General features: G+C 37.0%; 1 protein-coding gene across 29 annotated transcripts in view; it reads left to right on the plus strand.

The window, feature by feature from the left end:
• Positions 1–25,559, plus strand: part of mub (poly(rC)-binding protein mub) — a 672,225-nt gene that overhangs the window by 318,293 nt on the left and 328,373 nt on the right. The window lies entirely within an intron of this gene.

Raw genomic sequence — 25,559 nt, forward strand, 5'->3', positions numbered from 1 at the left:
AGCAAACGCGAAAGAGATCTGCACGAAGCGAGAAAAAACACAAACAGCAAGAAGAGAATGGAAGCGACGTTGGCTGGCTGGCTGGCTGGCTGGGGCTTCTGCTGGGTGGCGCATACGTAGGGATGGGAATTGGGGAAGGAAGAAATGTCGCAGAATTTTATTGATTTTAGAAGCCATGAGGCGCACGGTGTAGGTAAATTTACTACACGGGGCACTGTTATTACATTATCGCAGGAGGAGAGGTGCATTTTTATTCCCGTGTGTGACTAGCTCTGGTCAAATGCTAATTTAGTTTTTTTTTTCTATTGCATATCAGCGTGAAAGTTCTGTTTTATGTATGGCTTCTTGTGGGCAGCTTAAGGAAACTACTTGGGGGTTTTCTCGGTGCTTTCTGTTACCGAACGCGACTTTTTAGCTTCTTGAAAACAAAAGACGACACGGGTGGATATGAGTGTTATAATAAACTTGCCCCGTTGGGCGGCGATCAGCGCAGACGGAGATAGTGTTGGGTCAGGGTTGCCAGAGTCGGTGATACAAACTCTTTCAAGGTTTCATCAAATACCTATACTGCCGGTGGATGCATAACTGTCCCCATGTTTTTGGTTTTTCATGTACGCAAGGGTCAGTTATATTAATTATCATTGAATAAACCATTTTCGAACAATGAATGTTTCGATCATGGCTGTGGCCTTTCGATCGTGGTTCCAATGGTGTGCCGTTGTTGTGACATTTGGGAATACCATTTACCATGATAAGGCGAGCTTTAGCCGTTATTGAAGCACTTACTCAACATCATATAGTTTGGAATAGAAATCCTTTAACTGAAGCATTTAGTCGCAGAAGTGTCTTTTAAGGCTGACGAAGACAAGAATGAATCATCAGGCCAATGAGTAAAGCTAGTCCAAAACCCAATAACAAGGTGTTGAAAAATCTGGAATCTTCATGAAATTTTATATCACTTGGAAAAACCTGGAATTCTTTGGAAATTTTCAAATTCTTTTATCAAGCACATTTTTTAAAAATAAAATTTATCAAAGTACGCCAGAGAACATTCACAGGAATTTTAAAATATGTTATAATACATGCATCTAAAGTTGGTTTATCGTGAGTCACTTTTACTCTTTGAACATAATAAATCTGGAGTGGATTTATCTTCAGTAACAACATAAACTCTTAGCCTTTAACTGTGTTTTTGAAGGTTCTGGAACATGAATAATTTCCGCAGATTTTATACTTACTTTTTTGAAATCTTGGGCCTAATGAAATCAAACTTAGATACATTTTCAAGAATTCGGAACGAAAATAAATATTCAATATTTTCAAAGGTTATACTTTGATGATTAAATTTGGTGAGAATTTTCAAGGATCTCTTGGAATAATTTCAAGAGATTTTAATGAATTTTAGGACAGAATTCCAAAGTAGTTCTAAGCAGAATTCCAGTTAATTTACCAGAGCATTCGAATTGAAAGAGTGGTCAGCCTAAAACTGCATAGTAATATTTCGCTGTTACTATATTTTTTTTATAAAAAAAAAACTAGCTGAGTGTGCCCGGCCTTGCTCGCGATTCAATATTAGCTTGAGTTTATGCGCCGATTACAATAAAAGCATACTATATTGTACGTAGCCTTCCCTCTTATCTAAGGGGCTACCCCCTATGACCTCCACAACCCAAATTTGGTTCCATTTTCTTGATTAGTTCTCGAGTTATGCAGACATTTTTGTTTTATTTGTATGGGAGCCCCTTAAAGAAGGGGGAGGGGTCTCAAACCATCATAAGAACCATCATAAGAACCTTCCCTTATATATATGTATATATATATATATATATATATATATATATATATATATATATATATATATATATATATATATATATATATATTTGTAACGAGAACTGACAGTGAATTCCGTCAAAATCTCTGAGCCAGGAGTGCTCATGCCTCCATGGCCATATCAAAGGTTGTTTTCATTCTTGTTTTGCAGATTATGTTTTAGAGGATCCAGCTGAGTCCTCAAAACTGTGCTGTTTCTTAAGCTTTCTTCTCTGAGCCTGTTGGTTTCAGCCATTGTGCTTACAATTGATAATGAGTTACAGAAATGTTTGGTTTAGTTCTACGATTTGGCAATTTTTGACGATGAATAAGAATAATAACATTATATATGGCTGCTGAATGTTTGGCTCTCATTTGACAGTTCACATTGACTCCCATATGACAAGCATATGAGTCCGCACAACTAAGGTTTAACCTACCAAATAGCATATATTTTTAACGTTTAAAAAAATATTTCTGTCAATTTTTCGATTAAGTCCTGGAAAAGCCTGGAAAACTCGAGTAATTTTATTTTGCAAGATGAATACACACCCTAAATAAGAGAAATTAGAGCTGTATAATTAACACGTGGGACTAATAGGTCGCGTGGGGTCCGCTGAGAAAGGCAAATAGTCTTTAAAGCTGTAGAATCAATTTTCTTATTCAGCTTATTTTTAGTTACAGTCAGTAGTGAATGGGCGATCAGGCATTTCTAAATATGTGAAGTTTGCGAAAGGAAGACTTCGACATAATTCTGAAGTTGTAGAATTCAAATGGTTTGTATACCAATTAAGTTGATTTTTTGAGAGGACTCTAAAATTAACAATTTGCCAACGTAGACTAACACATACATTTTGTTTATTTTTTTACGATTGTTACTGTTTACCGAACATTCAGCTGTTGAGATTTCGGTAAAATTTAACAGAAATCTGTGAAATATTCTTAGTGTATAGGCTATTCCGTCTGTGTAGTGTCGAAAGATAGATGCAAAACTTATGCAAATGGATCAACTTGACAAATAAGCTGTCATACAGTTCCAGCTTGACACCATAAGATTTTTCGTCGTAAGGATTTATTATGGAAATCTAAGTTTGACCTATGAAACATAATTCATAAGTCAAATAAATTATATTTGAAAGTTAGCTGATGAAACTTAAAACAGTATTACAAAATGGAGCACACTCGATCCTCGAGCGTTCAGATTATTCAGTCCGTGATTTGCGTAACTGTAAACTATATATTTGATCATCGATTTCGCGTGGTTAGTATGCATGTGGGAGCTACCAATTACGCCAAACCGACGCGATCAAATGCATTGTTTACAAAAGCATATACGTCCCTTTGACAAATTAATCGAGAATTATTCATAAGCGAAGCGGGAAAACCGGGAATTTGAAAAGTAGCCAAGAAAAACGAGAAAAACTCGGGAATTCGACAGACGAACCAAGAAAAATCAATAGACCTTGACATATGACAACAAAAATCAGTGGAACAGAAGTGAGCTGCTCTTTTTGCTGCATAAGATTGGAACAAATCACAACTTTTTCTTTTGTCACTCAATGCTCGCACCAGTAGAAGGGGGGGAATGAAAAAAAAAACAAAAAAAAAAATCATTCAAAATTAACATTACATTACATTACATTACATTACATCTAAACCGTATATTTCAAACGCTAAATTTTTTTTCGTAGCCTTCGCCTTAGCCTTATACTTTCTTTTCAAAGTCACTCGGGTGTAACACTTGGGTTATCAACAAGATATTTCGCGCATAAGTTTTTGTATCCTTTCAAGGAAGAACATTGGTAATAATGTAGATGAATAGGATCAAAGCAATTGATTTTTGGGTATTGATAAATTCCGGATAAACCATCAAGCGGAATACCACAAACGTAACAGTTCTTAAAAAAACCGTTCTGTTTTCGATAGTTCCTGCCTATCCAAATATAACTCAGTTTTCTCAACAATTGTTCGTGCTCCAAAAAATCTAACTAGACGTATGGATTCAGGAAGGTCTATTCAACAAACTCTAAGCGTAATATTCAAAGGAAGGAGCCAAAATCCATCTTTGCTGAACACGAAACCCAAATTTCTATAAAAATACGTACTTTTGAGAATTCAACTCCAGTTTTCTTAAAAATTGTGCGTGCTTCAAAAAATGTACCATCACGTATGGATACAGCAAGATCCATTCTATAAACTCCAATTCTATTTTCAAAGATCGGATCTGAAATTCAACTTGGCAGAACAGAAAATCAAAGTTTTTATGAAAATACGTACTATTGTGAATTTAAACTCGGTATTCTCAAAAATTTAAGAAATTTAACCCTCACGTATGGATTTAGCAACTTTTATACTAAAAAATACAAGCCTTTTTTTCAAAAATAGGGGCCAAATTCAGTTGGACCAAACAGAAAAATCAATTTTCTATGAAAATACCTTCTTTTGTGAATATTAACCAGGTTCGTCCCTCGGGTATTCAGCAAATTCTATTCTTTTTTATTTGTTTTGTTTCTTTATTAAAGTAACTGGTTCGTCTCTGATAAGTTCTATTCTATAAAATCCAAGCACAAATTTCAAACGATTGAACCGAAATCCAACCTGGCTTCAAAAGGTCACAAAGGTCTATTCTATAACATCAAAGCCTGTTTTTCAAAGGACGGAGCCAAAATCCAACTTGGCTGATCAAGAAACTCAAATTTCTATAAAAATACGTACTTTTATGAATGTAAACCCAGTTTTCTCAACAATCGTGCTTACTTAAAAATATATACCATCAGGTATGAACACACAAAAGTCCATTCTTTAAAATCTCTGCCTAATTTTCCAAGGATGCGAATCTCACAAGAACAAGGAAGGGGTCTAATGGAGCGGAATCAACGTTAAAAGTTAGTTAAATCACTTCAGGAAAGCTCAGACTAACATCAAATATAATTCAATCACTCAACAGAAAAGTTTGGACTCCCTAAGGAAGGTATTGAAACACTTCAGAAAAGGCTGGACTCTATTTGGAAAATTTAAGCTAAAAAAAAAGTGTCGGTTCACTTCGGAAAACTTTCTACACTTTTAGGAAAGCTAGATGACCTAAGCAAGATCGTGTCCTAGCCAAATGCCAAAGCAGTTAAGAAAAATCTAGAGCTCACTTAGGAAAATGTCAAACCCGCTCTGACAAGTTTCGTTTCAGTTCGGAAAAAGTTGAATAAATGCAGGAAATCTTGTATTCATTTATGAAAGGGATTAAATCAGCTAATGTTGCCTCACTTCAGAAAATGCGAAACCAATTCTTTCAAGCTTGGATTCGGGATATGTTGAATCACTTCAGGAAAGCTTTGACAACTTTCAAAAGGGTTGAATAACAGAATAACAGAAAAGTTTAGACTCAGTTAGAAAAAGGTTGATGACTTATTCGAAAGTTTGAACTCACTTCAAACAAGTTCAGACTCAGTTTTGAATTCACTTCACTTCACAGTTTCCACTTCTAAAATTTTAAAATATATTTTGAAAAGATTGGATTTAGCTTGGAAATTGTTGAATCAGTGTAGAAAAGAATTGAATCATTAAGTATCATTGCAGCAGGTTTGTAAGTTTTAGAAAATTAGATCGAATGCAAAATTCTGGCGACTACGCCGGGCTGGGCACATTGTAACAATGTCGGATAACGATACAATGAAAATGGTTCTTGATAGTGATCCGACTGAAACAAGATGAAGATGTGCGCAACGAATAAGAGGGATCGATCAGATTGAAGGTGGCTTACCTAGTGAGTTGCCAAACAAGATTAGAAATGAGTTCGATAAAATCCGTTTTCAACAACTGAAACCGGCTGATCGTATTTCCGACCTGGCATGCCGTACCGGTATAGTTCCGTTCTAGGCCGAAGTTAAAAAAAAATCTGTAAAAGAACAAGGTGAAATTCTACAACATAATAAAATCTAGCAAAGCGAGTATCCAATATCCATACCCAAATGAATTTACGATACTCGAAAAATAAATATACACTGAAAGGGGGAATAACCTTTGTTAATTTTGAAGAGGGGGTGACAAAAGAAAAACTTGAGATTTGTTCCAGCCTAATTGGCATCTGTTATTCGTTTTTTAAACATTAAATTACTCTGTATTATTGCAAATCGATTGTAGGTCCCTACTCCAATCCGGATGTAATGTAACTGATACTTAGAGCAAAACATTCAAGATGAGGGACTTAATAAAAAATATGCCTGAAAATCGAATCATTTTCCATAGAATTCCATTGGAAAAACACTTCTCATAAATTCTTCAGAAGTCTCTTCATAAATATCTTGAAATAGATACTATTCGTTTCTGCGCGATTAGTACATCCCTGGCAACTCTGAAAGTCACATTTTTGTGTACATACTTTCATCCTTTATGCGACTGCTTGCTGGCAAGATTAAACTTCAAGCTGTTTGTGTATGTGCATGGAGGCATCCCAACTCTGGTAGTGTATCGTTTTGACACATTAATAGATTCTTCCATTCGTGAGGATGTGTGGGTGTCTTTGCTCGTGAACCGTCGAGTTGTTTAGTGGATATGCTCGCTTCTCTGTTCTTTTATCAATCATTTTATGCAAGACGCAACCGGGCGAACAAACGAACGAACGAACGAAACCGCTTTGTAATACGCGTGTTTCATATCAGCAATTGTGACAGCAACGCTCAGCGGTCGTCGTTGTTCAGTTGTTGTTTTCCTATCGTTTACTTTGCTTTGCTCACTTGACATTCAGTTCCGTTCGTTTGGTCGTTGTACCTCTCTATCGGCCGATCGCTTCCGACGATGTCCGATCATGAGAGGAAGACGCATCATCAACATCATCATCGATCGATCGACTGTTGTTGTTATTCTTGGGAAGAGCCTCAAAGCGGACGCTCGCGAGTGGGTGGTGGTGGTTGGTCTTTCTCTCGACTTTAGACGCATTGTATCATTGTCTAACTAATAACAGCAACATCAACCAAACGATGTTTGTTTTGGTTTGGTAATTGAGTTTCTTCGGGCGTTGTTCTATCTATCTAACAGTTTACTGAGTTTGCGAGTGGGAAAATAAAGAAATTAGGGTAAGTCAGCCAGTTTTTGGCCCTAGTGGGCCTCTAATTGGCCCTGTCTTAGTTTTTATTTTTTATCATGTTTTATTAAATTTATGGCGATAGAAGGTTATATTATATGTGTAACGCAAATAAAACCATGAAAATTTATATCACTTTTGATTTAGGCACCACGGTCAAAAACTGGAGCACTAATGCCATAACTGACACACTTACCCTATACTAATACAATCCAAAACTGAAACACGAGCCAAATCAGCAATTTGTAATCATTTTCTAACCTTGCCTTTTTATTATTGCTTCTCACCGATCCCGAGTTTCCCACGATTATTTGCTCTGGTTGTTTTGGTGCCGGTGCTGCTGCTGCTAATGCTGCTGCGAGAATCGATTAATTGCGTTTCAAGCATGAGGCGAGGGGAAAAGCCATGTACATATCGTATGTATGTGTGTGTGTTTGTGGGCGAGATAGGAAGGGAATTGGAGATTGCGTGGGGAACACAAAAATAGTAAACAAAAGATTCGAATTCGATAGCTTCGAACGGGTGGAATTTGGGGTTGTATCAAGAGCCGCATGATCCGAGTGAGAACAAACGAGAAAGTAATCAATATCATTAGCCATGTCATAAAGGAACCCCCGCATCCGGAGGCGTAGTCGATGGTCCTTATGATTTTGAAGATTGTACTTATTTCGGTAATGAGTTCGATTTTAGATAGGGAACGACACCTTTTCTGTTATCCTAGCGGATACCACACACACCAATATATCGATATGAAGGGTAATTATTGACAATAATATTGATGTGAAGTAGTGAGGCAAATATTATCAATACCAATGTATTGACGATATTGACGGAGGTTATTGTTAATAATATTGATATGTGCTAATAATCTCTAGCACTTGCTTATAACTCATAAAAAAGATATGATAAATTTACACTTTTACTAAAGATAGCGCACACCGACTAGGACATCATTCCCGGGTAATTCACTCCGTGTAGAACTGCCAATAAATTAAGAGAAATGCCCTGTGTAATGCTGATGGTTAAATTTTTGGAGACGTTGGTAAGAACATCCAGAGAAGTAAAAAAAAAACTCCTAGAGAAAGATGCACGAAAATTCCACAGGACCGACTCTGCCGGGAGATACCAATCCAGGAAAGGTCGTAACAAATTACCGGGACAAGACAGTCTAAGACAAGAGTTCGTGCTCTTGGCCCAATCGCCTATAGAAAGTGGAGCATCACATTACCTTTTTAGACTACACACTACTAAAAAGTCATGTAAATTTCGGTGCCCTGAGACGACACATGTAAGCGGCCCTTTTGACATAAGAATTAGTTGAAAGAAACGAGAAAATCAATGCTATCAAACGTTCTCTTCGTCAACTTGCGTATGTTTCGGTTTGAGAACACTTAATTTTACATGAAATGTTCGTTAACGTTCCATGATTTACGTTCAATGTGGATTACGTCTCGTGTAAAAGTAGTTATTTCTAAGTGTGTAGATGCTCCCAACGACCAACTATTCTTGGATTACATAACAACGAAACGTTAGGTACGAGAAGTCCACGTTTCATCTATTTATTGGATTCTAAAGCTTCGTGTTTTTGAATCATCTTACCCCTTAAATACCGTCTGGCCGTTTTAATATTTATTGCGTATATCAAATAGACAAGATAGATCATCAGGGCTGATAGCGGGTCACTTTTTAGTGACTTTGTCACTTTTTTGATGATGGTCACTAAAATGTCCCTATTTTCGACAAAAAGACACTAAAGTCACTTTTTCTGCCATTCCCGCTTGTATTGCAATGTAAAATTCATTAAAAAAATAAATAAAAATTGTTACAGTGCTACAGTATGCTTAGTTCTTAGTTTGAAGTTCATTAAACTAACAAACGAAAAAGTACGCAAAAGAAACCAAGACCATACATCATCAAAGCACACTTTGACCGGGAAATCGGGATAACCGGAAAATACCGGAAATTCGATGTTACCGGGATAAACTCGTGAACTGCGATGCCAAATTGAAAAAATGTGCTTCTGCTTCTCTTTGAAAAATCTTAAGACTAGATTTTCAGAATACAGTTACTTTGAAGATTTTTTTTTTCCAAAGCAGTTTTGAACAGATTTTAGAATAGATTCTAGAGATATGTAATACAATGTACTTCGGACAAAAAGTTCTAGGGAGTTTGGGGATGAACTATACGAGGGTTATGGCTAGAGCTCCAAATCAATTGTGTGAGATCAGTGTTTTTTTAAGTAGCCCTGCGAACAATTTCTTGTGTATAACTTGGACTAGGAACTACTTGGAAATCATTTCCAGATAAAATTAAGGAGAACTCCACGTGAATTTTCAGTAGAACCTAGAGGAGAACTCCAAGACAATTCAGATACAAAATTTATGAGAACCCAGAGGTGAACAGTATAGGAATTTCTAAGGAAGTGAATTCTTTAAAATAGTTTATAATTCAAAGATAATCTAAGGACTAATTTCATGTTTTTTTAGTGTTCTGCAGATAATTTCTGCACTGTTATAAAGAAAATTCAAGGCACTCCTAGAGATAAGCTAGAATTTATTTTAGAAGAATTCTGTAAAGAACTCTATAAAGGGAAATTCTTTTGAAAGAAATACTTGAACCTAAATATAATCCTGTTAAGCTCTGTAAAGCTTCTCTGGAGCTTTAAATACGGCAAGTTGGAATTTAAATTGTTACCCATAACTGAACAGCCTCGAATTCTCATGTCAAATATTTATTTAGTTACAATAATTATAAGAACCTTATTATAACTATAATCTAACACTTCATCAATAAGTAGCTTTTGGTTTTTTATATATAGTTTTAACTTAACTTTAATTAAACTTAAACCAATCAGTAGATTGATTGGTTTAAGTTAAATTTGAATCCAGATTTCTAAAATTTCACCAAGTTCATGTACCCGATGAGTTTTTATTCTTGACAAAGTCCACAAAATTTAACCCTTGGATCATTTTCGTCAATGTCCAATAACTCTAGTTTTGTAGGTAATTCTGAGTAGAATTCCAGAGCAACCTTGAATAGGATTCAATACAAATTTTAATGAAAATTCATAACAGCTTTTGATGTTAATTCTCAAGGAATTATGAGAGAATTTGAACGAGAAGGAGGATTACACCATGATCATTCTGAGGAGAACTTCATGATAATACAAACGAGAAATCTAAGGACATTTTGAGGATAATTTAAAGAAGATTCTGGGACAAAAGGAATCCGGAGCATATTTCCATGTGAGTTTTCGGAGAATTCATAGAGGGTATATTATGGAGGATTACAATTAAATATGATATTAAATAAATATCTAGACGTTTCATTCCTCATTTCGGAAATAGTTCTAATAATTAGGCAATATCTTATTATTAGGTAACTAAGCAAACGCGGAGCACCTTCGTGATGCAAGTTCGCAGATCGCATAGAGATCATCATAGTTCATATCTAAAAAGCGTGACGTGTTAGAGAATAGATTCATTCTAGACTTTAATTCAGGAGAACATAAGAATTTCAAATATGGTAAAGTATCTCTGTTATTGAAAGTCGTGTTACACAGTGTTTTTAGTTTGTAATCTAGTTGTGCAATGATCTTGCAATATAAACTTTTGACGAATGCGTACAGATAAGAAGTCGATCAATTTGCATGATTCAATTTCTGAAAGTTTTCTGATAATGTTTATGTCACATTTTGGTAACTTTTTAAAATGATTTTGGTCACTTTTTAGTCTCTTGCTAAAATGATTTTAGTCACTAATTCACTATTTTTATTGCTTAACACTGCTATCAGCCCTGAAAATCATGGAGGTATATGTATATCCATCATTTTTCTGGATGCTATCAGTGCTGGAGTTAGATTAAATTATATTAGACTAGCTGAGTGTGCCCGGCCTTGCTCGGGATTCAATATTAGCTTGAGTTTATGCGCCAATTTAAAAAAAAGCATGCTATATTGTACGTAGCCACCTCCCCATATTATCTAAGGGGCTACGCCATATGACCTTCACATTCTAAATTTGGTTCCATTTGCTTGATTAGTTCTCGAGTTATGCAGAAATTTGTTTCATTTGTATGGGAACCCCCGTTTACAGAGGGGGGAGGATTCTTGAACCATCATAAGAAGCTTACCCTGCCCCAAAAAACCTTGCATACAAATTTTCACGCCGAGAAAACGGAATAATTGTTCGGTGTTAGTCAGAATTAACTATCAGCGCAGGTCTGAAAAAAAAAAACTCTTAGATGATATCGATACAAATCACCAGAGGAACCCTAAAGTACTTCTGGAAAAAAAGAATAAACTTTCTGGAGAAATTGCAGGAATTTTCCGGTGATAGTCAGTAGTCTTAAGGCATTTTCAGGGGAATACATAAAACACTTTTGATAGAATCTGGATATTAAGTTAAACAGAAATTTATAATTGAGCATTTTGTTACTATCTATCAATAATCAAACGTATTACCTATCGAGGCACACCGGTTGGTTTTTATTCTTTTAGTTCTTAATATAGATAGTTTGTTATGTCTTCGAATACAAACATGTTTAAAACACAAAATCGTAAAAATTTATCGATGTATGGAACCTGATCATTGATGATAGGGTTCCTCTGCTGATTTGTTTTTATATGCACTGGAGTCGTTGGTCTATTTCTACACGGCACTTATCCCCCGCGTAAAAACCGACTACTGTGTATATTCTTAATTCACAGAATATAAAAATTTCCTGAAATCCCAGAATAACTAATCCACCACCTCGATTTTTTGTCTTCTTAGTTTGAAATTTTGATAATTTGTCTGGGGTTTTTTTTGTGTAGTCTCAAACACTTCGAAATGCGGGATCTCTAAAATTTGTGTAAGTTTTGTTCAATTTGAACATATTGAAAAATGTTCCTAGTCCTGGGATATGCAAATTTTTCAAAGTTCAGGATCTTGTTTTTGTTTTTCAAATCCGCGGTTTTGAACATCTTTCATACACCGGGAAAAAAATTCTATCTAATGTTATTTTTGTTTTTAGTCTGAGTCGCTTATTTTTTGAAATTTCAAATTAATGAAAAACATTTCTGAATTAGCTCGGCCATATTTTCAGCGATTTACAAGTTCATGATCTTGAGTTGCGTTGAAATTTTTGGCTTAGCGTAAGGTAAATTGGCCTATTGTGGACCCCATCCTAAGTAACGATTTTAGTTTTATGAGGGTTCTGTTTATTTATTTAGACTTGTAGAATGCTATAAAACCCTCTATGAAGTTTGCAATGTTACTTGGGATAGTAGCTATTTTAGCCATTCGACACATTCTACGTGACGTTATAGCAGATTTGACCTATCTTTTGTCAGTTTTTGCACTGTAACTGATAAAAATAAATAAAGAGTAACTCCTTAATATCAGTGGAAAGTGCACTAAATTTCCTATAAAAATAGAAGTATCTTATTTCTAGATAAACATTTCAAAAGGTCCTATCTGCATTGATCGATTCTCTTCATCGACTTACAGTTCCGTTAATAACTCAGCTGCAAAACCTTTTCCTATTGTATTTGACGTTTTGGATGCTACACACTTAGAAATAACTACTTTTACACGAGACGCAATCCATATTGGACGTAAATCATAGAACGTAAACAAACATTTCATGTAAAATTAAGTGTTCTCAAACCGAAACATCAACGTTTGATTGATTTGATTTTCACGTTTCTTTCAACTGATTCTTATGTCAAAAGGCCCGCTTACATGTGTCGGTCTCAGGGAACCGAAATTTACATGTCTTTTTAGTAGTGTGTAGATAAGAATCTCCTTTATTAAACTATGTTGTAAAATTAGCGCGAAATCTGTTTGCATAGCAGTGGTTATCAAAAGAGAAAGTCGATGAAGATAATTGATCAAAACAGATAGGAAAATTTGAAATATTCATCGAGATTTGAGTAGCTTAACACGTTTTGGTGAGTAGTTGCTGAGTAGTGCAAAACGAACACTTGTCCTATAATAAATACCTACTGTTTTGCCGGTAATGTATATTTTACTATACATTTGTTTGATATTCTCACGACAATGGACCAATTTGCCCGCGGGATTACCGAATTCCTTAAACCAAAAGTATTTCTCAGTTTAAGAAGTTAGCAAATTTGCTGATTTTATGAAACTTCCAGAACTGTTTTCAAAAATATTTGCTACTCAATGCCTTTCTGAAGAAACGGCTAGTTTTTTGTTGTTTTCACTTTCAATCGAATAAGGATCAGTGAGAATTTGTGCTGGCGGTTCTTATCCTCTTGGAACTGTAAGTAAAGACCATTCTTTGAAGTAATCAAATTATTCTACCGTGAACTTAAATTTGTGTAACAGGATTTCGTTTTCCCTCCATGATACTTTGGGGTGCTGTTGAATGGTCTGGCACCTAGTGTTAAAACTTGGCGTTCGTTGAAATGGAAGTATCGATTCGATCCCATTTAGTCTCGTGTGCTAAACACACTTCTAATAAAAGTGTCGCACTGATTTTGATCACTGATGTTCGCAGAGAAGACCAAATAGATAGTCAGCTGCCCCTTAGACATTTCAGTGTGGTATTCAATTTCAATGCCCTTTCCTTCATACTTCCTGATATCCAATCTATACCTATACAACGAACGGGGAGTCTCTAGTGCTAGTTTCCCATCTCGACGTATGATGAAACTGGAACTCGAAGAGCAGTAGTCTCGCTCTCTAGCATCATTGATATTGGAGGGCTTATCGTTAAGCTTCTTTCCCACCGCACAACACAACTCGGTACTTCCAAGTCTGGATGTGTTGTACAGATATACGTAAACAGATCGTACTCCTCCGGCCGAACGGCAGCACCCCATAGTTGGATATATCAATCTCTCGTTCCCGTTCTCTCTTTCGCCGTCGCTCTCTCCATATCGACATAACGCCGCTGTGTGTGCTCTTCTTTTGCTTCTGTGATGCTGACGCTTTCGGCTGGAGCATTTCTACAGCATTTCGCGAAAGGCACCACAGTGTTGGAAATATTATGCGGTTCTAGAGTTCAAGTTAACGGTAATAACCAGATTTTCGCGGAGCTGCAGCCACCGCCGCGGTCGAGCGACGGGTACGGACGGACGCGGAGAATAACGTGCGAAGGCAAAAAAAAAATCCAGAATTGGTCACTAATTGTGGCTATTGAAGATCCAGCAGCACCAGCATCTTCAACCCGTCAGCGGATGTGCGTAAGTGGGCAAGTTGTTATCCGGTTGAGATGGTGTGAATGAGAACGAGCTCGGTTGAACAGGTGCAAAAGCGCGATGTGTTGTGACAGGTGTATTGCATTTTTATTGACAATGTGACGGGTTTAATATGGTTGAGATTTTGAAAAAAAAAGTTATTCAATGTTGTTTACTGATTTTTGAGCTACTGAAACTGGGGTACTTAAGTTTCTTTGACAGTTTGTATATGAATTTGTGAAGTTTGTTTGTCATGAATCACCGCTTATCTTATTCTTCTTTTTCATGGCTATTACGTTCGGCTCCAGTTTGGCATCTGCCGGGAAATTTCTATCCTACTGTTATTAATTTGATGTTTTAAAGCTTTGTGTGGCTTAAAAAGTGATACTATATGCCCAGCGAATTTCCAATACGAAAATATTCTTGAACGAACTGGGAATCGATCCCCCGCTGCCTCAAGTATGATTTTGCACCACCATCAATCACCAGTTTTTAAGGTTGGTTATAAGATAATTTGAGTGCAGCGAATTCTTTTTATCAGCACTGGTTATTGCTGTTTTAATCTTTATGGACTAATAAATACATAATATACAAATAAAAAATACCGAAAAATATAAATAAAAGGAAAATACGGTGGTAATGAAATTTCTGTACTCTTCTTTTCTGTTCCTTGATGTGTTTTCCGTAGATATTAATTTCCGTACTGAGTACCAATGCTACCGACGCCAGGGAGGCAGCTCCCACTCCTGGACCTTGTTCGATTGCGTGGAACTGGCGGAGATTGTGTGGATTGTTTTGTGCACGAAAATGCGTAATTTTGTCATCAGAAAACGAGGCGTTTCGGTGATAGGAAAAAGTGGTTTCCCTAACACAGTCGCCGAATATTGATACCGAGCACGTACTCCTACGCCAAATCTACGGTCGTGTCTTTGATACAACCTCTTACTTTTTCAGAAAAAAAATATGAACTCATGTGATTTTTTTTATGTTTTGATTTATGTAAGCAATATTGTCGTGGCGAAGAATTTGCGGATTGAAAGTCGGAATTTCTTTAACTGACCTAGCTTTATTTTAGGGTCTATCGCCATACATAGAAGCCCTGTACAACAGAACAATCTCAACAACAACTGCTGTGGAGAGATGGACTGAGCGGTGCCGGTGGTGTAGTGGCAAGCGTGATAACCTCTCACCCCAGCAGGCCTGGTTTCAATCCCAGTCGGCGCCGCTGGGATGTTCTGAGGTATAACATCTCTGATCACGCCGGAAGTAAAGCCGTTGGTCCCTGGTTTATGAGTTGATGGGTCGATATATAGGGTCCTGGTGTGGGAGCTGTCTCCCTAGCGTCGGTAGCATTGGTGCTCAGCACGGAAAACAAGATCGACGGAAACATATTAAGGAAAAAACTAGCTATTTAACCTTCCGGCGCCAACTTTTGTAACACGAGTACTCGCGCATTGTACTTTGTACAACAGTGTGAGTTTTCCATTGCTATTTTGCAGCCGAGCTAACAATCGATATGAAACCAACGGGTATTCGTTAAAAACTTGGTTTTAACTAAAAAAAAACTAAACTTTTATCGCAGTTAACCCCCAAAAAATGCGGAAAATAGAGAAAATGTGAATGGAAACCGCGTAAACGGCGTCCGTACTACGTGGGATTTGACTTAATTGGCTACAATATAGAAAACTTCGAGATCCTGACCAGATAGAAAGTTGCTGTCTTGGGCAAAGTTGTTCTAGAGATCATAATCTTATCGCTGGAGAAGAGAAGTTCCGAATTTTCTCACTACGTAGCGCTAGAATACATGTGAAATTATCGCATGTAATATATCTCGAGATCATGACCAGATAGAAAGTTACTGTCGTCGACAAAGTTTTTGATGATAGCAATGCCTATTTCTTGGTGCACAATAGTTCAAAATTTGCTCAATACGCGGCGCTAGTATGCACGTGAAATTCTCATATAAAATATCTCGAGACCCTGACCAGATAGAAAGTTACTGTTTGCTGCAAAATTGTTCAGAAGGTCAAGGCTTTTTCGTTGGTGGACAGTAGTTCAGAGTTTTTTTTTCACTTCGCGGCGCTAGTATACATGTAAAATTCTCGCATATATAAAATATCTCTAGATCCTTACCATATAAAAATTTACTGTCTTCGACAAAGTTTTTCAGGAAGTCAAGATCTTTTCGTTGGTGGAGCAGTTTCGTAAATTCTCACTGCGTGGCGCTAGTATATACGTGTAATTTTTGCATATACAATAGCTCGAGATCCTGAGCAGATAGAAAGTTACTGTCTTGGGCAAACTTGTTCAGGGGGTCAAGTATTTTTGGCTGGTGGAAAGTAGATAAGGATTTTCTCACTACGCGGCGCTAGTATACACGTGAAATTCTCATATAAAATATCTCGAGATCCTGACCAGATAGAAAGTTACTGTCTTCGGCAAAGCTGTTCAGAAGATCATAGCCTTTTTGCTGGTTAACAGTAGTTCAGAATCTTCTTACTAGGTAGTGCTCGTATACATGTTAAGTTCTCTCATGTGATACATCACTAGATCCTGCCCAGATAGAGAGTAAATGTCTTTGGCAAAGTTTTTCAGGAAGTCAGAATTTTCTCACTGCCCGGTGCTAGTAGTATACACGTGAAATTCTCGCATGTAAAATATCTCGAGTATCTGATCAGATAGATTTCGCTAGTGGACAGTAGTTCAAAATTTTCTCACTACGTAGCGCTAGAATACATGTGAAATTCTCGCATGTGGCTTGTTTCGAGATCCTGACCAGATATAAAGTTACTGTCTTAGACAAAGTTGTTCAGGAGGTCAAAGCCTTTTTGGCTGTAAGAATTTTCTCACCACGTGGCGTTAGTATACATGTACACTTCTCGCATATGCTATATCTCGAGATCCTGATCAGATAGAATGTTACTGTTTACAACAAAGTTGTTCAGGAGGACAAGGTCTTTTGGCTGGTGATCAGTAGTTCAGAATTTTCTCACAAACTCTAGGCTTTAACAACTTTGTTCAAGACAGTAACTTTCTATCTGGTCAGGATCTCGAGATATATCACAGACGAGAATTTCACATTTCACTAGCGCTTCGTAGTGAGAAAATTTTGAACAACTGTCCACGGGCAAAAATTTTGTGATATCCTGAACAACTTTGCGACTGACGACTGTAATTTTCTATCTGGTCAAGAACTTGAGATATTTTATATGCGAGAATTTCACATGTATACTAGCACCATGAAGTGAGAAAATTCTGAACTATTGTAACCTAACAAAAAGATCTTGACTTCCTGAAAATCTTTTCCGAATACATTTACTTTCTATCTGGTCAGGATCTAGAGATATGTTATATACAAGAGTTTCACATGTATACTAGCGCTACGTAGTGAGAAAATTCTGAACTACTGTCCGCCAGCGACAAGGCTATGATCTCCTGAACAACTTTGTCGGAGACAGTAACATTCTATCTGGTCAGGATCTTGATACACTGAAGTCTTTTTTTACACGGTTTTTTTTACGCGGTTTTTTTTACACGGTTTTTTTTACACGGTTTTCCACGATTTACACGGTACGTTTTTAACGATTTCTCGACAACGATACAACCTATCGACTTGATTCCAATCACATTATCCGTTTCAAGCTATTTGTAATCGAATGGCATACTTAAAAAAAAAATCACAATTTTTGGTGTAAATACAGAAATTTTTAAAATATGTCTATATGGACCATATCATGCTTTAATTACAAATGGCATCAAAATCCGATTTTTTAAAAACATTTAAACATGCGAAAAATCAAAATCTCGTAGGTTTTTTTTTACACGGACCGTATCCCCCGTGTAAAAAAAGACCTGAGTGTATATTCCATGTTGTAATCAATTAAGTCAAATCCCACGTAGTATGGTCACAGTTTACGCAGTTTCCATTTACATTTTCCCTATTATCCGCCATTTTTTTTAGGTTTACTGTAATCAAAGCTTAGCTTGTTTAGATCAAAACTAGTTTTTTGAGCAACAAAATGGCAATGGAAAACTCATGTGTGTTGTACAAAGTACAACAGCGCGAGTAACGGAGGGTTAAGAGTTAATGAAGCAAACTGTATCCAATTTGGATTAATCACGATTGTAGTTGTTCAAAATCCAACCAGGCACACGATAATATTTCGAAAGAGTCACCGAACGTAGAATTTATCCTGTCGCTGTTGTCACACATGCCGGAATATCTACAAACCAAAAAAACAAACCTGCTTAACATATGTACTACTAAACTGCATTACAACACAAGAGCGCTATCAGTCATTACACCGTTGAGCTTTATGTTATCAGTAGCCTTCCATCGACAGGCACACCGACTTTGGGCTGTGATTGATTGTGGTAATTAGAACACACATACCGGCAGCGTGCCGAAGCTGAACCAGTGAAGCAGCAGTAAGCTCGATGTAGCTGGAGATATTGTTATGCAGTGCACCAAATGCGATAAGCGACCCAACACACAATGCCTAAGCCCCAATAACAAAGTGACCCCCTCTCTTGCCTTGCTCCGCCCGACGCGTTACGACGGTCGTGTCTGGATTACTGATTGAGAGTGTGTGTGGTGTATTATCTCATCTAGATTTTTTCGCCCACACACTAAAGAATGGATATTCTACCAAGTCATTTTCCTGTTATTTCAATACACATAATTCATCCCCTTTTCGAATGTCGGCCAGAGTAGCAAAAAATCAGAATCTAAACAGAATGGATAGCAAAACTTCATACATGCAATTTCTTCCGGATTCTCCCCTTTGCGGTTTTTTGTTGCGCTCGTTGGATTCCTCCTTTGACAGCTGAGGCAGCCACACATCCGTCATCGTCATCTTTTATTACAGATTTTTATATACCTCCGTATTCCCACTTCAAGCCATGAAAACACACACACAAGGCAAAGGAAATAAACTGGCTTTTCTCCCCCTTTTACGCTTGTCATTTCCCAAACAAGTTTTTCCTCGTTTCAAAGCTAGGTTCTCGCTTTCCGTTTTTGGGTCTTGTAGAGCAGTCTCTATTGTTGCAGCACAAAAAAAAAAAGGAAAAGTGAGAGGGAAAGAGCATACGCATGGAGCGGAAAAATGGGCTATCCCATAGGACGGTTACAGCTTTCCGACTTCCGAGGAATTCAATCTTGCCCTCCAAAATGCTAGCAGGAGTAATTGAAGATGAAACTTTGACAGAGCAGAAATAAATCCCACCAAGCGAGAAACAGCAACAAAATCGGATAAACTGTCGAAATCTACCTGAGACCGTGGGGCCATTTCGGGGGGCCTAACTAACTGCTATGGGTTGTAGCTTAACACAACTTGAGGGAAAATTGAAATATGTGACACCTGAACGGCGGGAGGTTTTTCGGGCACTGACTAGATTCGAACGACAAAAATTCACGCACTGTTGGGTACACATCAAGAGAATGGGATTGTGACATGAGGATGAAACAATTTTCTCGGAAAATTCAAGTTTATATGGGAAAATCCACGCACCGCTGTTGTAGTCACTGTACACGGCGACTGAACGTTCGGAATGATACGATAAGTTCAAAGGAAGCGTGAATTTTCCCTCAGGCGTGTACCGGGGGCGGTTGACATGGAGGCCGACGACGACAATCCGGAGACACGCAAACAGAAGAATATTTCAATAATTCCGTTTGACGCGGCAGAAAACGATGATACTTTCGAGGTGAAAATTAGGCGACAGAAATCAATTGTGAGTCACGCAACAGGGGGAAGATTGCCGTTGGCCATTAGTTACATCTGGGGGACAGCAAAATATAATGTCCGTCCAATCCACCAGAAATCGATCGATCGACGGAAAGCGCTTTAGAACGCTCACGTCCATCAAATCCCCAAAAACGAATTAGATTTAAAATCGCATTACTCGCTACAACAAACCGCCGGTCGGATGGTGGAGGCAGCAGCGCAGCAATACCATCACGTCCCATCGATCCCTTCATCAATCCCTCTGCATCAACCAAACCAAACGGGTGTACTTGGATGGATGCGAGCTTCCTAGTTTTGCGATGAAAAAAGTGGATTTTGCTAAAATACCATGTACCTACAGCAGAGAAGAAATAATCCAAGCGCAGAAATTGATTCTGCACTTGTGTTTTTCTCTGTTTCCGATACGTGGGTCCAACACTTCAGACTGTGAGTAGAAATAGAAATGGTGAAGTTGTATGTTTCCGACGTTGTTTTTATCAAGCAGCGACAGCATGTGTTAGACTGACAGTTGGTTGTTCGACGGCGACAGGTAGCGATCATTGGTTGAGTTGTACTTGATGTGAAATCGATCAGCTTTGTGGGTAGTTTGATTGAGCCAGTACATATTGAATGTTGTAGTTTATTGAAGTACATTTGTTACTTGATCCGAAAAGTTCTTTTCCCGTCAAGTATGTTTGCCGCACTGTTACGAAAAATAGTGAACGGTCTTCACGGTGCCTGTAAGCAACTGTGGAGTTGAGTTCTACGCACAGAAACGGTACACGCATTTTCAATACGCGTATCTGTCGGGGATATTATATCTTCTTACTAAGTGGCAATAGTAATAATTGAGAGTTTTATTTTCCTCATTTCTTCGTAGTTGGCAACCCTTGTCGCTTATATCGGTTTTATTTTCCTCATTTCTTTGTAGTTGGCAACCCTTGTCGCTTATATCGGTTTATGTGGTCGCCATAATATTTCAATTTGATCTTCAAATATTCTGTAAAACTGTTTTATGACTACCAGAATAAACTGTTCACTTTGTGGTTTTTTAGAACTCTGGTGGTTCTGTATCTCTCCTTAAGGGGGTAGTCCACTCTGGCGGCATGAAAAATAGGTCATTTTCACGATTTTTTTTTAGGGTAAATAACGATCAATTCAAAAAAAGGAATGCATGGTTTTGTCAATTGAAATGTCCCCTTTAAGATTTTTTTTGGCGCGATTGGATGTCTCCTGTAGCCGCTGCACCAGGTTCCCCAGGAGACCTCCCGTCTGAGTCGTCCCGGGGCGGGACGTCTGGCGGTCACACCACTGGAGCTGGAACAACGATTTTTTTGTGGTTATTATCTGATAGATGACCCAGTCTCGTACGTAGCCGTTTTTGATTTGGTTGAAAAATAAAAATTTGGCGACGTTTTGAAAAAAACAGTCCTTTTTTGTACCCTAAAATTGAAGATAAAAGCTTGCACCAAAAATCCATTTTTGATTCTTTTGAAAATCGGCTACGTACAAGACTAGAAAAAAAGGTACTTAACTCGAAAATTCAATCGCCGTTTAAATCGAATGAGCCGTTTCTAAAATACAGCGTCCGCCAATTTTGAAAACATCGTTTAGAGATAATCGCGGCTGCAGTTGGAACTACTAAGACACGCCGTTTCGCCGGTAACGGGCGGGTACTCCGAGCGCTCACCTGAGCGCGCTTGGAGCGTCTGGACACGAGTCCACTAATCGGCCTATAACTTTGGAACGATGTCACTTGCGGACTTGCGGTCAAGTCTATGTCAAAGTAGACATTCCAAAGTATTTTTTAAGCCAACAAAAAATATGTTTTGAAATTTCCAGAGTGGACTACCCCATTAAAACTAGATAATTAAACCGGAATAAACTAAAGAACCTTTCATGCCTTAAAAGTTTGACAGATTTCTCCATGATCGTTATATAGCAGGGTGATGAATAAATTCCTTAAAATTTAAAGAAAGTTTTCCTTATACTTCTAATTTCTGGATTATTACGTATAACTTACGTACAACTTAAAAATAAAGCTCGCGAAACTCCACAACCTGCATAAAGTTTCTAGATCTCAGACTTTTACTAGTTAGATGCAAATATTTTACCATTCTGATCATTCTGCAGCCTGATGTACAGAATAAGTACAGAGATCTTAGAAGTAGAAAAATTCTGGTCTTGAACAATCGCTATTCGTAATAATTTGTTACGCAAATAGCTCGTTGGCCTAGTGGCGACCTTTTTTGTTTATTGAGCAGAAAACCGTGGGTTTTCTCCCAGGCTCCTTTTTTCGCTACCGAATTGATAGGATCGCATAATTAAATATGGTGCCTCCTGATTCAACTAACAGTATCTACTATAAATGCCGGGTTGCAACTATTCATGGAAATCATGGATAAGGATATTATTTTTTCGCCAAATTGTCGGGAATACTAGAAAAATTGCCTGGTAGATGGTACCGTAAAATAAAGTTTAATTAGCCATCCCCCGAAGAACGTGTTACCCATTGAGTTCTATCCATCACTTTTTATCGGCGGATTTTCAACCAGTCGGTCTGATTTACTAGAGCGATTGGTTGAAACCCCGCCGAGACACGATCTTCGGGGGGAAAACTGCAATGTGCAATATGATTCAGTGTTCTAACTCTGGTAGTTTGACTTAAACATGTAGGCGTAATGATTTTGGCTTTTTTAAATGCATGTTGGTGCTTTAGCTTTTTAAAGTACGTTTTTGATATTTTTTTTCCATTAAGTGTATTTTGGGTTCTAAGGTAATTTTAGCATGCATATTCATGGGTATTTGTACAGCTTAAGTTATTTTAGTGCGTGTTTGAAAAAGTTTTAAAGTATTCCAGCCGTTTAGGTAGTTGAGGGCTTAAGACATTTTAAGATCTTTTTTTTTGTTTGGATTATGGCTTATAATAGCCATTGTAGCATTTTTACGTCAGTTCAATATGTGCGCAGATAAAAATATATTGTGTCTTTCAACTCCAATCTGGAGCACGTATTCAAATATGATACTTATCATTTAACAATGTAGTTTTAAATGAATAAAAGCTAAAATTTACACATTTAATGTTTGTATTGTTATAGCTGAAAGTCTCTTTAATAAAGAAAGACAAAAGATAACAAAGGTATTGTTATAGACATTATTGTGTGTATTGTCTTGGAATACTTTTCATAATCATCACTTTTCACATTTTTTCTTAAACCTACTATGAATTCTTCCTGCAAAACCTTTGGAAATCTAAAATTCTCTGAATTTTTCAAATTCTATGCAAAATTCATTTCAGGAGAGTTTTATTCGATTTGAAGAGAGAAGATCTCTGTTCTTCTGGATATTTTTCAGAAATTCCCTTAGAAATCTTTTCTGAATTCTCTTGGAATTCTCCTCAGCATTCATTTAAAATTATTCTAAGAATTCCTTCCATTCTCTTAAGAATTCTTTTCTGAATCATCTTACTATTTTACTAAGGATGCTTCGGAATCCTGCGTGTAGTTCTTGGAATTTATATTAGAATAAACTTGGAATTCAAGTCATAACTACATTGGGAATTTTCCTCAGAATTTTGTTGAACCACTCCCTAAAATTCTTTAGGGACAACCCTTGCAATTCTTCTCAGCATTTTCTTAAGCTCTTCTCAATTCCCTGGATGGATGAAATTTATCTTCTTAGTATTCATTTGAATTTATTCACTGAATTCCCTTTATAGTTTTCTCCAGAATCTTCATCTGAATTGTCTTTGAAATCGTTATACAATTCAGCTAGAATTCTCCTTATAATCTTCATAAAATGCTTCTCATATTCAACATGAAGTTTGTTTTAGAACTATGTTGGAATTCTCCTTAATAATCTCTTCACCTTTTTTTCGTTTTTTTCTAAAATCACCTTGAAATTCAAATCAAAACTAGATTTGGAAAATAAATAACTAGATAAAAAATAACTAGAAGTTTTAGTGAAAACTTCCTTATAATTTCCCCGTAGAGCCCAAATAAAAATTCTCCTCAGAATTTCCTTTGCATTATCACTAGAATTCCTTTTAAATTTGCATGTAATAACATTTTTCTATTTCATCATAAAAAAGTTGAACACTAAACAAACCCAACCGATCGATTTTTTCAGTTTTTTTTTTGAGTCTAACATTTTGCCACGATGGGATGCAAAAAAAAAATTAATTTTAGAAATACAGGTATACCTCGTGATTCGTACTACAGTTACAGTTTGGTCCTATGTTGTGTACTTCACACACGTCCTATCAGAAAGTTTCTTCAAGCGGACTAAATAATGAACGATTGGTTACTTTAAGGTCCTCCAGGAGGCAACATGCCACCCTGGAAGGTTGACTATGGAAAAAGATTGTTCTTTATTCCGTGATTTCCTTTTATAACATATTGCTTAAATTAAATCATTCTTCATATAAAACACTATTCAAAACAGAATACAAAACAGAATACAAAACATTTTACAGAACTATTTACAATCAAGCACATACAGACTTGAAACAATTATTTACACTGCGGACGATTTCGCCTAGATGCAAAAGGCGTTTTGATTCGCTTTGTTTTTTTTTTCTGTGGTTACAAAGCGAGATGAAATTCACCATCAGTGCCAATCACAACACCTCGATATAATGTAACTGTCACTTTTGACTCTCATCGCTGATTGTTGATCATTAAATCAAACAATGTAATAGCACCAGGCATGGAAAATCATTTACATTCCGCAAAATGATGTATAGAGCTTTAGTAGGTTTTGTTATTAGCTACAACTTCTGTCAACAATTTAGATCTGTATCTCTTATGCATCACGAATTAGAGCGGGCAGAACTTGTTACTGTTTTTCAGTGAATGTAAAATACATTCATTGAAAATCAGTAGTGGCTTCTGTTCGCTTTGGTTCGTCATGCATAAGAGATACGGATTTGAGTTGTTAACAAAAGTTGTAGCTAATAACAAGACCTACAAAAGCGTCATATATTATTTTGTGGAATTCTGTAAGTAAATGAATGCAAATGATTTTCCATGCCTGAATAGCACTATAGGATAGATGAGACAATCCTCCATCTATTGATTTTGCCAATTTACATGACTGAATTGTTATTTGTGAAACATCGACGATGGATGTCAAAAGTGACAGTTACGTTATATCAAGGTATACCTGTAATAACTAATTACCATATTTTTGATATCTTTTTCCAATGATTGATAAAAAAAAATTTGTTTTGATTCGGCGCGGTCAGCTTCCCCTTCTCTTAAGGCTCAGGTCTTCAATTTTGTTTTTTCGAAGTAAAAAAGAAATGCAAAAAACGTTTTAAGTAATTTCAAACATAAAAAAAAAAAAAACGTAAATATATCTGTCCGATTTTTATTTTATTTTTCCTGTAGATGGATAGAATCTAAGCCAAAACGACTCACTCACTGATTTTTGAACTTATTGTTCAGTCGATGAGTACGTTTTTCACATTCTTTCAGTTTCTCACCTGTTTCGTTCTGCTGCTGCTGTTGTCAGTTACGAGTCTAGAGACTGTGCTCGAAAAAAAGAGAGACAAACGGGGGCGACCCCGGCGTAGAGGTTAGCAGCCATATCTCTCACGCCAAAGTCACGAGTTTAAATCCCACCCCCGGACAAGTCACAAATGGCCCAAGAGCGTTAAAGTGACTATAATAAAAAAAGAGACATACAAACTTTCATGGAATATTCTAAAACATTAAGGTTAGGTTTCTATTTCATTGCTTTTTGGATCTCCGCTCCATAA

The sequence above is a fragment of the Ochlerotatus camptorhynchus genome, unplaced genomic scaffold (genome assembly GCF_037179485.1).
Source record: "Ochlerotatus camptorhynchus isolate MF236.1 unplaced genomic scaffold, CSIRO-AGI_Acam_v1.1 ptg000008l, whole genome shotgun sequence".
In the NCBI taxonomy this organism is placed as follows: Eukaryota; Metazoa; Arthropoda; class Insecta; order Diptera; family Culicidae; genus Ochlerotatus; species Ochlerotatus camptorhynchus.